The following is a 12031-nucleotide window of genomic DNA, read 5'->3' as shown; positions in this document are numbered from 1 at the left end:
AGAGGTGCCCTGCCTGGGCGTGGGGTCCCGTCTTCTCCATGCTGCCTTTGTCAATTCTTGTCTAAGGAGAGAGGTCAGCTGCAGTTTCATTGCCAACGTCTGGGGATGTCACCTTCTAATAGACAGTGAAGAGAATGGGTAGGAGGAAAGGAAAGTAGAGGAAAGTAGAAAGTCATTGAGAGCAAGAGCTTCAGAACCAGATCGCCTGAGTTCAAATTTTAGCTCTGCCATTTATTTTAGCTCTGCCAAGCTCTGCCTTGGGCAAGTCACTTAACTCCTCTGCTTCAGTTTCCTGTTCTGTGATATGGGGATAGTAACAGTGCCTTCCTCATTGCTGGGAGGATTCCATGAGATCATGATGATGAAAGCACTTAGAACCATGCCCTGGAGAGAGTTAGTGCTACCCCGAGTGTCACTCTTGTCATCTGAGAGGGCACAGCAGGTGGAGTCTGTGTCCCATCAACCCAGAACCTCTGGGACCTGCTGGATATATATTTAGAACCTGTGAGAGGCTCATGGTGTTTGTGACAGAGGCATCTTGGCTGGAGCTTGTGGTGTGTTCTAGAGAAAAGGGAGTGTGAAGATTCACATCAGCAGGTGATTGAATGCCGACTCCCACGTTTCCTAGCTGAGTGTCTGTGAATGAGTAGCTCCACCCCTCAGCTCAGTTTCCTCAGCCAACGGTGTCCATGCCCTCCCTGTAGGGTCACTAATGAGAACCCGACACAGCATTAGGTATCCAGTGGTCACTCCCCATGGTGGCCGCTTGTACTGTCTCAAGGCTTAGCAAGGGGACCGGGAGGATGGTCAGTCCAGGCTGAGTTTTCTGGCTGGGAACCTTATATTGCACTCTTCGCTGCATCTCCTCCGTGATGAGCAGCTCTGGGTGTTTATGGCCGCACGGCTGCCCTTGCAGAGTACTTTCTGCTGGTACCAGGTTGCTGAGCTCACAACCTTAATCTCTGCTGCTGAGGGACCCTCGAGGAAGCAGTATGGGTCTCCTGCCTGTTCCACAGATGAGGAAAGGCTCAGAAAGGCACATGGCTTCTGTGGGCACCCCACCCTGTACCCCCGGGCTCACCTGAGTTCACCTGCCGCTGACTCCTGTAGTTTCGAGGACCCTGACAGTTCCCCACCTCACCTCTTTGTATGAGGGCTTTCTCCAGTCTGCGGTACCACGGAAGCTTGCTTGACCCCAGCAGGTACACTTGAGGAAGGGCAGGGGAAGGCGTGGGGGCGAGTTATCATCCCAGGGGGTTGCCCTAAGCTGTGGGGGCAGGAGTTGATGTCTCCACTGCCTGCCCTTCCCTGGGAGGATTCTGAGGTGAGTTCCAGCCAGAACATCAGGAGATCCCCAGCAGTACGAAGCCTCAGACGCCCACAGCAGTAACCTACTCATTAGCACAACCTTTATTGGCCTTTGTCCTTTCCTGGTCTCGCTTTCTGTTCCTCCTCACCTGGGGCTTCTGGAAACCTCTCCCTAACAGGCAGGCTGCACTCATGGCCTTGTCTTAGAGTCTGCTTTGAACCGAAACTAGGATAGCAAACTTCTGCTATAGCACGTGGTGGAGCTAGGACTGGACACCTCTGTCTGTGACTCAGTCCCCCAAGCCATGCTGTGTTTCTGGAGATTTCTGGGCCTCTTTTATAGAGGAGTCAGAAAAGGTCCTTGTTTGATGCAGGTCTTTTTAGCTAATAAGAGGGCAGTTTTGGGGCGCCTGGGTGGCTCAGTCAGTTAAGCCTTCTACTTCAGCTCAGGTCATGATCTTACGGTTTGTGGGTTTAAGCCCCGCGTCAGGCTCTGTGCTGCCAGCTCAGAGCCTGGAGCCTGCTTCGGTTTCTGTGTGTCTCCCTCTCTCTCTGCCCCTCCCCCACTCGCACTCTGTTTCTCTTTCTCAAAAATAAATAAACATTAAAAAATTTTTTTTAAAAAGGGCAGTTTCTGGAGTGAGTCAGAGTGGACAGGGCTGAAGAATACTTACCAGTACAACAGCTTCATCAGAGAGGGAGCTCAGTGCAAACACCGGGGAGAGAAGCTTGGCCTTGGAAACGTGGGAATCTGACCTTATATGGACTTGCCCCAGGAAAGAAAGAAACAAATAAGGGACTTAGGGATAAATAGAAATCAAATATCTTTATCCATAAAGGTGAGGCTGGGAGGGGCAGTGTAAGCGTCTGAGGAAACAAGGTTGGGGGCCTTTGTGTCAGGTGCCACGGGACACGTGTGAGCAGGACACTCGGGTTTGTTGTCAAATTCCTGTTTGTATCTGGCTGGTTGGATCTGTTGTAATCTGGCTACTTGGCAGGGATTTGGACATTATGAACATTAAAACCTCTTGTGACAATATTCAAAATTTTGGCAAGACTGGTTCAGAAGAATAAAGGGAGATAAGGAGTGTGTGTGTGCGCATGTGTGTGTGTTTGAGTGTGGAGTGCCTGTATTTGGAGATGTGTAGTGTGTGTGTGTGTGTGTGTGTGTGTGTGTGTGTGTGTGTTGGCAGATGTTTGTGTATATAGGTGTATGTGTGTGTGTGTTTACGAGTGTGGGCATGGTATGTTTTGTGCGTTGTACAGGCTGTTGGATCATTGTTCATCGGGCATATTCCTGGGCCATCTTTTATCCTTGAGAGGTCCTTATGGTCAGGTTAGGGGATCCAAGAATACTTAGATGGCATAAAATCGTCCCATAGATCATCACATATACCTTCCAGTAGCTACCTTTCATCCTTTCTCCAGTGCCTCTTCTGTCAGACAGGTTCCCACAGATCTCCCCTCCTTCTCACAAAAGAAGGATCGGGTTACTCCCATTTTATAGTTGAGGAGACGGGGAATCAGGGTAAGTCACTTACTCAAAGGTGATACAGGTTAGTGGCAGAGCTGGGGTCTGACCAGCTTCTTAACTCCCACCTTCTCCTGCCTCTTTGACCTGAGAAGGGTGACCTGGGAACTGGGATTCTGCTGTGGCTCTGGCTGTGCAGGAGAGACCTTCCTATCCCTCTGGGTAACTTGCTCTGGAAACCTCCCTTCCAGCTTCCGTGGAGGCCGTGAGGAAGAAGCATGGGGGGCAGGAAGGCTGGCCGCGGGGCTGCATGGCTGGTGGAGGCTTGCCGGGGGACCCAGCTCTGGGAACAAGTTGTTGTGGCCGCAGCAGGGTGGAGATGGAGGAGGTCCTGCAAAAAAACAGGGAAGGAGGGAGGAAGCGAGAGAAGTCCCTGAGGTCACTCCCCTGGGCCTCAGAGACGGGGTGCTGTGGAAAGTGTACTCAGATAAGGAAATTTACACCTACATTTAATCCCTCAAGAGCCAGTCTCCATCCTGTTTGCAGTAAGGAGGTTACACATCCAGATGTGTGGACATATGGGGCATTGCAAACCTGTCAGTGTTATCTGTTACGTGATTTACCCTCTAATAGGGATGGGCAGGGGCTGGATTCCTGGAAGGAATAGAAGATCGAGATTTCGTCAGTGCGAGTTCTTGGCAGACAGAGGCAGTGGGGCCACTGGGATTGCCTGGCCGTTCTCATCCACGAGAGCTCACGTCAGTACAGTGGGAAATCCCACGGAATCTGAAGTCCCAGATGTGAGTCTGTGTGGGGGGCATTTGGGATTTACTCACAGGGCTCAATATTCTTTGGTCCCTGAGTGCGTGAGAGAGGGCCCCCTTGTACCCAGCCAGCTGCATGACTCCAATCAGCTCTTGGGAAGCAGATAGTTCCCGGCAGCAGAGAACCTTAAAGGGCCACCTCTGCCCCACCCACATATCCCCAACATCAGCCAGGGTGGACCCCGGGAAGCAGGTGGACTCATGCAAGGCAGCCTGAGCAGCACAAATTTTCAAAAGCCATTATCTGATAACTTCCCAGCCCCAACGCTGTTGGTATGAGGTGTTATCTAATACGGTGTTAACCCTTGTGGATGTGTTTGGCTCTCTGCTGACTTGGATTAGGATGTGGAATACTACAGTAGTTACAGGTGAGTCAGAGCCCCTACAAGCCATGTGACTTTGGGGAAATTATTTAATCTCCCAGGCCTCAGTTGCCTCATCTGTAAAATGAGGATAATAAAAGTAGCACACATTCCTAGAGTTGGTGGCAGTTATAGAAGCGGTATTAATGGCAACATCACAGGCAACAGTGGGAGCTTGGCGTCCTGGCTGAGCTCCCTGGGTGATGGTGGCAGACAGCCCACATTGGTGCTGTTAGCCCCCCTCCCTTTTGGGAACAGCTTTATTGAGATAAAATTCTCATACCATACAACTGACCCATTTTTTTTTTTTAATTTTTTAACGTTTATTTATTTTTGAGACAGAGAGAGACAGAGCATGAATGGGGGAGGGGCAGAGAGAGAGGGAGACACAGAATCGGAAGCAGGCTCCAGGCTCCGAGCCATCAGCCCAGAGCCCGACGCGGGGCTCGAACTCACGGACCGCGAGATCGTGACCTGAGCTGAAGTCGGACGCTTAACTGACTGAGCCACCCAGGCGCCCCACAACTGACCCATTTAAAGCGTATAATTTAGTGACTTTCAGCATATTCATAGGGCTGTGCAACCACCACCACAGTCAATTTCAGAACATTTTCGTTACCGCCAAAAGCAAGAATTCTTTAGCCATCACCTACAAACCCCCCTCCTCCAGTTGGTCCCCAGCCCTCAGAAACCACAAATTTATTTTCTCTCCTTGTGGATTTGCCTGTTCCGTGTGGTCTTTGGTGATGGGCATCTTTCACTAGCATAATGGTTTCAAGGTTCATCTGCTGTCAGCCCTTTGGATGGCTTGTAGGGCGAGCTTGGTTCATTCCCCGTGGTGGCTGAGGAGCCCTGGGCATAAACCCTCACAGTGGCCTTGCCAGGGCTGGCCCATGGTCCTGAGTGCAGCTTCCACTGGAGCATTTCCTCTCCCTACCCTGTGTAGCATGTGGATTTTCTCCCCGCCATAGCACCTTGAAACTGGCTGAGGCTGGGTCTTGTAGGAAAATGTTGAACTTGCTTGTGGTTTATTCCCGTTACTTCCTCTGGCCTTGTCAGTGACTTGGGGGAAGGGTGGAAACTGTGCAAAGCCTTTACTGATCCCAGAGTCCCCCAGAGACTCTCTTTCCGGGAGGGGATGGGGAGAGAGGATAAAAGAATCTTTATTTGTTTTTAATGTTGACTAACTCCCCAGCCCCCTTACCAAGTTCTGGTGAAAGTTGCCGGGTTCCTGGTCAGCTTCTTCCCTCGAGAAGCAGGGTCATGGGACTTCTCTCTTGGGGACAGCTGACGGGGAAGTTGCCAGAGTGCTCTGGAGGAGGGCTCTGCATGTGGAGCCAGACTGTGTTTGTCTCCTCTAGCTAGAGCTGGACCACTGCACAACTGGTGAGTCTGTGAGGGGGTGTTGAGCTGCAAGTAATTAATTCGCACCTGAAACTGTCCTAAACCATATGGAAATGTATCATCTTACCTTCAATGCAGTTCCCATGCAGATAGCAAGAAATGATAATTTCTAAAACCTATCCCCATTAATGAACATTTCGGTTGTGTCCAACTTTTTTTTTTCTTTTTTGCTATTGTAAAAAGTGCTGCCCTAAACATGCATATATATTTTTTTGGGAATTGCGGCTACTATTTTTGGAGGATGAATTATTGAAGAGACATTGATGGGTAAGAGAATCTGGGGTTTATGTCAGGTAGGTCAGTCCACATTTAATCCATTCTCCTATTCCATCTGTATCTAAATCCTTACAATGAGAAGTGATGTTTACAATGAAGGCCCTCGTGGATTCCTGATGTTTGTGGAATCAATTCAAGAATATTGTTATTATCTTGCATTTTTTTCCAACCTGTGGTTGGGTATCAGGCTAAAATAATATTTAAAAACAAAAGATGCAACATAAAAGACTTTCTAAGCATAATATTTGGTATATTCTGTACCCTTGAGTGTAGTTAGTGGTTTTGTTCAAGAGATTATGTGCTTCCCCGTTGGAAAGTACGGGATGAAAAGTCTTAACAATACCAAGTGTTGGTTAGACTATGGGGAAGTGGGAACGCGGTTATGCTGCTGGTGGAATTGTTACTTGGTTCAACCATTTGGGAAAAGAATTTAGCAATATTTAAATTACTAAGTTTAGTAATTTAATAAAGTTGAAAGTGTGCATATCCTGTGACCTAGTAGTTCCACTGCTAGGTGGATACCCTAGACTCAGGGTCTAAAGAAACTCTCCCAAATGCACACAGAAAGACATGTACGAGGATTTTTATTGCTGTGTATTTATAAGAGTGAAAATTGGCATATCGGTCAGGACGGGATGGGTTACGCTACCAGAACAAACAGCCCTGAAGTTTTATTTCTTGCTTATACTCCCTGTCCTTTGGAAGGAATAGGGATCTCTGCTCATTGTAGGCAATTCGGGTCTGAGGCTGACAAAGGCTTCAGAGTGTTTGCACAGTCCCTCGGGCAGGGAAAGGGAGTGCAGCAGTGTCTGGCAGTGGCTATTATTATTATCATTATTATTATTTAAGTATATTTTTATTTTGAGAGCGAGAGAGTAAATGCAGCGGAGGGGCAGAGAGAGAGGGAGAGAGAATCCCAAGCAGGCTCCGCATCATCAGTGCAGAGCCCAAGGCAGGGCTTGAACCCATGAGCAATGAGATCATGACCCAAGCCGAAATCAAGAGGTGGGTGCTTAACCAACTGAGCCACCCAGACATCCCAGTGGCAATTGAATACTTCTCTCCACGGAACATTATTAAGCCATAAAAAGGAATGGAGCACTAATTCGTACTTCAGCGTGGATGAACCTGGAAAACAGTATGCTAATCGAAAGAAGCCAGACACAAGGGACCACGTAGTGTGTGATTCCACTAATATGAAATGCCCAGAATAGACAAATCCAGAGAAACAGAAAGTAGATCAGTAGTTTTCAGAGTTTGGGGGTAAAGGGGAATGAGATGTGACTGCTAATGGTTATGCAGTTTCTTTTTGGGATGATGAAGGTATTTGGCAAGTAGGTAGTGGCGATAGTCACATAACTCTGCGAATGTACTAAAAATACCGAATTATACACTTTCAAATGGTGAATTTAATGGTATATGAATTATATACTTCAGTTTAAAAAAAAATACATCTGCAAGCAACACATTTTACTGGCCAAAGAATCTGGTCACACCCAGCTTCAAGTTGTCGAGAGGAAACACGATCCTACTATGTGCCTGGGATGAGATATTCCAGAGACCTGGAATATTCTGTGAATTTCAACTGGAAATTTGGAATAACACAAATACAGGAGAAGAGGATAGATAAAGAAGTATGGTGTGCAGGAGTCTTTCCTTACCTGGAGTTTCTCTTGCTGTGGATTCAGTTACTTGAAGTTAACTGTAGGAGATGGAGATGATCCTCCTTCCGACATAAGATCAGAAGGTCAGTAAGTATTGTAACATCACGTCACAATGAGTACCTCATTCACCTCACTTCATCTCACCATGTAGGCATTTTCTCATCTCACATCGTCATGAGAAGAAGGGTGAGTACAGTACAATAAGATATTTTCAGAGAGAGACAGACCACATTCACATAACTTTTACAGGCGAACCTCGGAGATATTGCAGGTTTGGTTCCAGACCACAGCAATAAGCAAAGATCTCAATAAAGTGAGTCAAATGAATGTTTGGGTTTTCCAGTGCGTGTAAAAGTTACATTGACATTATATTGTAGTCTATTAAGTGTGCAATAGCATTATGTCTAAAAAAAAAAACCAATGTATATACCTTAATTTAAAAATATTGCTAAAAAATGCTAAACATCATCCAAGCTTTTAGCGAGTATAATCACTGATCACAGATAATATCACATAACAAATTTAATAATAATAATAATAATAATAATAATAATAATAATGGAAAGTTTAAAATATTGTGAGAATTACCAAAATGTGACACAGAGACACGAAGTGAGCAAATGCTATTGGAAGGCTCCAGGCCCTGAGCTGTCAGCACAGAGCCCGACGTGGGTCTTAAACTCATGAACCATGATATGACCTGAACTGAAGTCAGACGCTTAGCCGACTAAGTCACCCAGGCACCCCCTAAAAATTTTCCAAGTAAAAACACAATAATACAATTTCAAAATTTAAAAAGTAAGTTAATAAAAATTAAAAATATAAAAAGAAAGCTCAGGACCCCGTGTCTTGGTTCTTTGGTACAGAAGTCTGGCCTAATTCTGAATTTGGAAAGGTTTCAAAAAAGGCAGGAGCATCTGAGCATAGGTTTGATTACAGCACAGAATTTGATTGACCCTTGAAATAGCAGAGGTGGTAATTAGATGCAAATTCACCCTTTGAGTGAGCCCCAACTGGGCATGGAGCTTACCTGTTCAATGCCTTGGTGGAGTTTATTGTACATTAGGAAGACTGTAGCATCAAGAGGGTTCTGGTTGCTTCCTTTGGAGTGGACCTCACTGCTGCTGTGCCTGGCTTTCTTCACACTACTTCAGCCACCATTCCAGCCCAGGCCTTCAGCCCTGGACCCTAGGAGCTCCCAAATGGCTTATAGTCCCAACTCCTAATCATCCTGGCAGACCTGTGCCACAGTTAACATCTCTTGGTATTGCTTTGGTTGGGTCACTTTCTTGTTTAAAAACCCTCAGTGGCGGGGCGGCTGGGTGGCTCAGTCCAACTTAGGCTCAGATCGTGATCTCACGGTTCATGGGTTTGAGCCCCGCATCAGGCTCTGCGCTGATAGCTCAGAGCCTGGAGCCTGCTTCAGATTCTGTGTCTCCCCCTCTCTCTGCCCCTGCCCTGCTCATGCTGCCTCTCTCTCTGTGTGTCAAAAATAAACATTAAAAAAAATTATTAAAAAAAAAAAACTCTCAGTGGCTCCATATTGCTTGACAAATTAGCCTCTGCTAGGAAATTAGGGCTTCAGTGGGATGGAAGGACTAGATGGGGTAGTGGGGATTAACATCAAAACTGAGTCCTTGTCCTTGTAGAACCACAGGGAAGAGAGAGGCCCCCACATGGGTGGCTAAATAGTATGATGTGAATTCTCTGTGGAGATACAAAAGCAGATGTGTGCATGAGTGAATGTGCATGTGTATGCACCCGTGAGCGTGTGTTTGTCTGTTTTAATGGATGGCTTACTATGTGCCTGGCACTGTTGAGTGCTTTTTGAAAATTGTCTCATTTAGTCCCTACAACCACTGTGTGAAGTAGATATTAACTCATCCCCATCAAACCAAAGAAGAAAGAGTCTTAGCCAGGGTGTTAGAGCCCGCGATTGGTGGGGCTGGGAGTCAGAGCCAGGCACCCTTGTCTTCCGGGCTTGTGCTCTTAATCCTTGGGTTACTAAAGGAGGAAGGAGGGATAGACAAGGTCTCCCTGGGGAGGCAGCGATAGAGCAGGCGACAGCTGATGGGGAGCAGAGAGGAGCCCCAGTGTGGGAACTTGGGGCATGGGGAGAGACTGGGGTATGAGTAAAGCTGGGCTGAGGTACAGGGCTGGAATGTCCTGCTGCGAGTTCAGACTTCCCTGCAAGCACGTGGAGGCCCTGGAGGTGTTGCTTGACACGACCCAGGGTGTGTTTAAAGATGCAGCCCCACACGAGGTGCAACGGATCGATTAGACTCCAGAGACGGGAGAAACCTGGAAGACCAGTTGGGAGGCGATGGCAGTGTGGTGCAGCCTCGTCTGACGTGTGGCTCAGGTTCTCAACTCAGCAAGGAGGGTCAAAATTACCTTGGAACATCTCTTAAATTGCCCATCCAGTTCAGTGTCGAGGGCGCTTTGTACGAGAATCTGTGCAGCATGAGAACCACCAAACTGGCATAAAAGAGAAATAAAAGACAAGTCAGTGTCGGTGTCCGGCGTCCAGACCAGTCCACCTGCAGTGTAACAGGGGAGGATGGGGTGCTAGCTGTGCGGCTGCTTTCAAGACCTACTCCGTTATGCTCCAAGATTAAGCCTCTGTAACCTGCAGCCTCACTAGGGGATTTGTAGTCAGGAGGATGGACCCAGAGAGTGAAGTTAGCACCAGAAGGATGAGATTCCACTGCAGCTACAAGGGGAAATTTGGCTCCCTGGCACTTGTCTGTGCTGGTTTTCCGCTACTTCTCATCATCTCTCTTACCTCCTTTGACAACCCTTTCCTACTTCCCAAAGATGTTTTCCCAAGCTCTGTCCAATAACCCATCTTTGTGCTTCCACTTCCTCTCTCTGAGCTCTGGTTCTGGACCTTCTTTTCCACTTAATCTCTGACCACTGGGCAGACTTGTGTCTCTAGCAGGAACTTCTGTCCCCAGCCAGCCAGCATCTTCTCACTAAGGGCAGTTCCTCCCTCCCTCCCCACTTTCCTCTACTCCCTGACTCCCTGGTATTTAAATTAACAGCACTACCATTTTTTCGAGTCCTTAGAGTCAAAACCCAGGAGTGACTTTTGACTTCTCCTCCCCCTGATGTTCATTTGTATTGTGTGTTCTGTTGATGGGTGGTTTCCACATCTGCTGGGAAGCTGGCGATGAAATCCCTCCTTAGGGCTCGCCTGCCCTAAGCCTGGAGGCTGATTCCATATTCAGTGAGCTTGGCATGGGAGTGGGACCCAACGTTCATGTCTTTTTCAAAGCTTTCCAAGAGCTTCTGAAGATGAGCCCAGTGCTGGGGGGTGAGTGCCCAGCGCCTGCTTCCGCCCAGTCTCATGGGTCCATTAGGTTGTCATCTCCACTTTGCACCCCTCTCCCCATCACAACAATCCCAGGCCACGTGGCAGCCTAGACGGGCTTCTGCAGGGCACCACAGACAGCTGGACCAGAGCAATCACCTTTGGGTCACTCAGCGTCTCTCTCTGCACCTTTTCCCTGGCAGTTTTTACTGCCTGGGACATGTTCCTCATGTGTTAAAACCCCTCACGGCTCATCTCAGATGTGTCTTATAAAGGGCCTTCCAGACCCATCCGAGGCAGACAGGCTTCCTCCACTCCTACCTTGTAATAATTATTGGTGTATGTGTTTGTTTCCTTGGCAAGGTTAATTGAGCAGGCATGTGTGAGGCACCGTCCCAGACATGCGGGATGAGGAGAGGATAGACAGGGTCCTCTTCTTGAGTCCCAGGCAACTTACTAGATGACAAGCTCCTTAAGACCAGGGCTGTGGTGGACCTTGAGTGTAACACTCCATCAGTGTTTGCTGATTTTGCCCTGTCTGTGTCCTTTCCCTCCCCAAAGAGTACATCCTATGCTAGTTTTTCAGATTCCAGGTGTAGCAAGTTAATTTCATCATATTTTTCAATTTGTGACATATTATCACTATTGCAAAGCCCATCTCCTGTTTTATTTTTGTTTTTCTCCTTCATCCCTAATCCCCACTCCTATCTTTTTCCCCCCTTATACATCCATCCAGCCTGTTTAATATAAACCCGTGTATCCTTAGAAAATAGGTTGTGTTGGTTGTGTCTGTGGTTTGTAATCTACATGCGTATTGTGCCGTTGATTTTATTTGATAAATTCCCTTTTTACTCCATACTATGATTATGAGATCTGTTTACATTGTTGTATGCCTCTGCTGTATTGCTTCTGACTGCTGCCTAGTGTTCCGTGCTTGCCTCTACCACATGTTACTTAGTTGCTTCCCCTCTTAATGGACACTGAGGTTGCCTCCAACACTCCCCAGTGCAGGCATTGCTGCAACCCTTACAAATGACAGACACTTCCCCAGCGTGTGTACCCAGGAGTGGGATTGCTAGAGCACAGGGTGGGCATACACAGACTGAGTTTAAGCAAATACTACCGTATTGCTTCCAGAACATCTATACCGTTTATACACCTACCAGCAATGAACCAGGGTTCTCATCCTTCTACCACCCTCATCAACACTTGGTATTATCCAGAAGTCTTAGTCATTTCCCTTTATCCCTTCCGGAGAGGACCTTCGAGGCTGTTGACGCTTCTCTCCAAGGACCAGTCCAACCTAAGTTGGAAGACAGTGAATATTAATGTCTTTGTATTATTCCTTGCTGGCCTGGCTTCCTAGACTGGAATGAAAGTTCTTTTTATAATTCCCTACCCAGTTCTCA

The 12031-nt window shown here is 47.4% G+C and overlaps 1 protein-coding gene across 6 annotated transcripts in view; it reads left to right on the top strand.

Moving 5' to 3' along the window:
- The window catches only part of SH3PXD2A (SH3 and PX domains 2A), a 241405-nt gene that overhangs the window by 15121 nt on the left and 214253 nt on the right, over positions 1-12031 (top strand). The gene's annotated exons all lie outside the window — the stretch shown is intronic.

Source organism: Neofelis nebulosa, chromosome 13 (assembly GCF_028018385.1).
Source record: "Neofelis nebulosa isolate mNeoNeb1 chromosome 13, mNeoNeb1.pri, whole genome shotgun sequence".
Taxonomy (NCBI): Eukaryota; Metazoa; Chordata; class Mammalia; order Carnivora; family Felidae; genus Neofelis; species Neofelis nebulosa.
The sequence above is the reverse complement of the archived record's forward strand: the minus strand, read 5'-3'. Positions and strand labels throughout refer to the sequence as shown.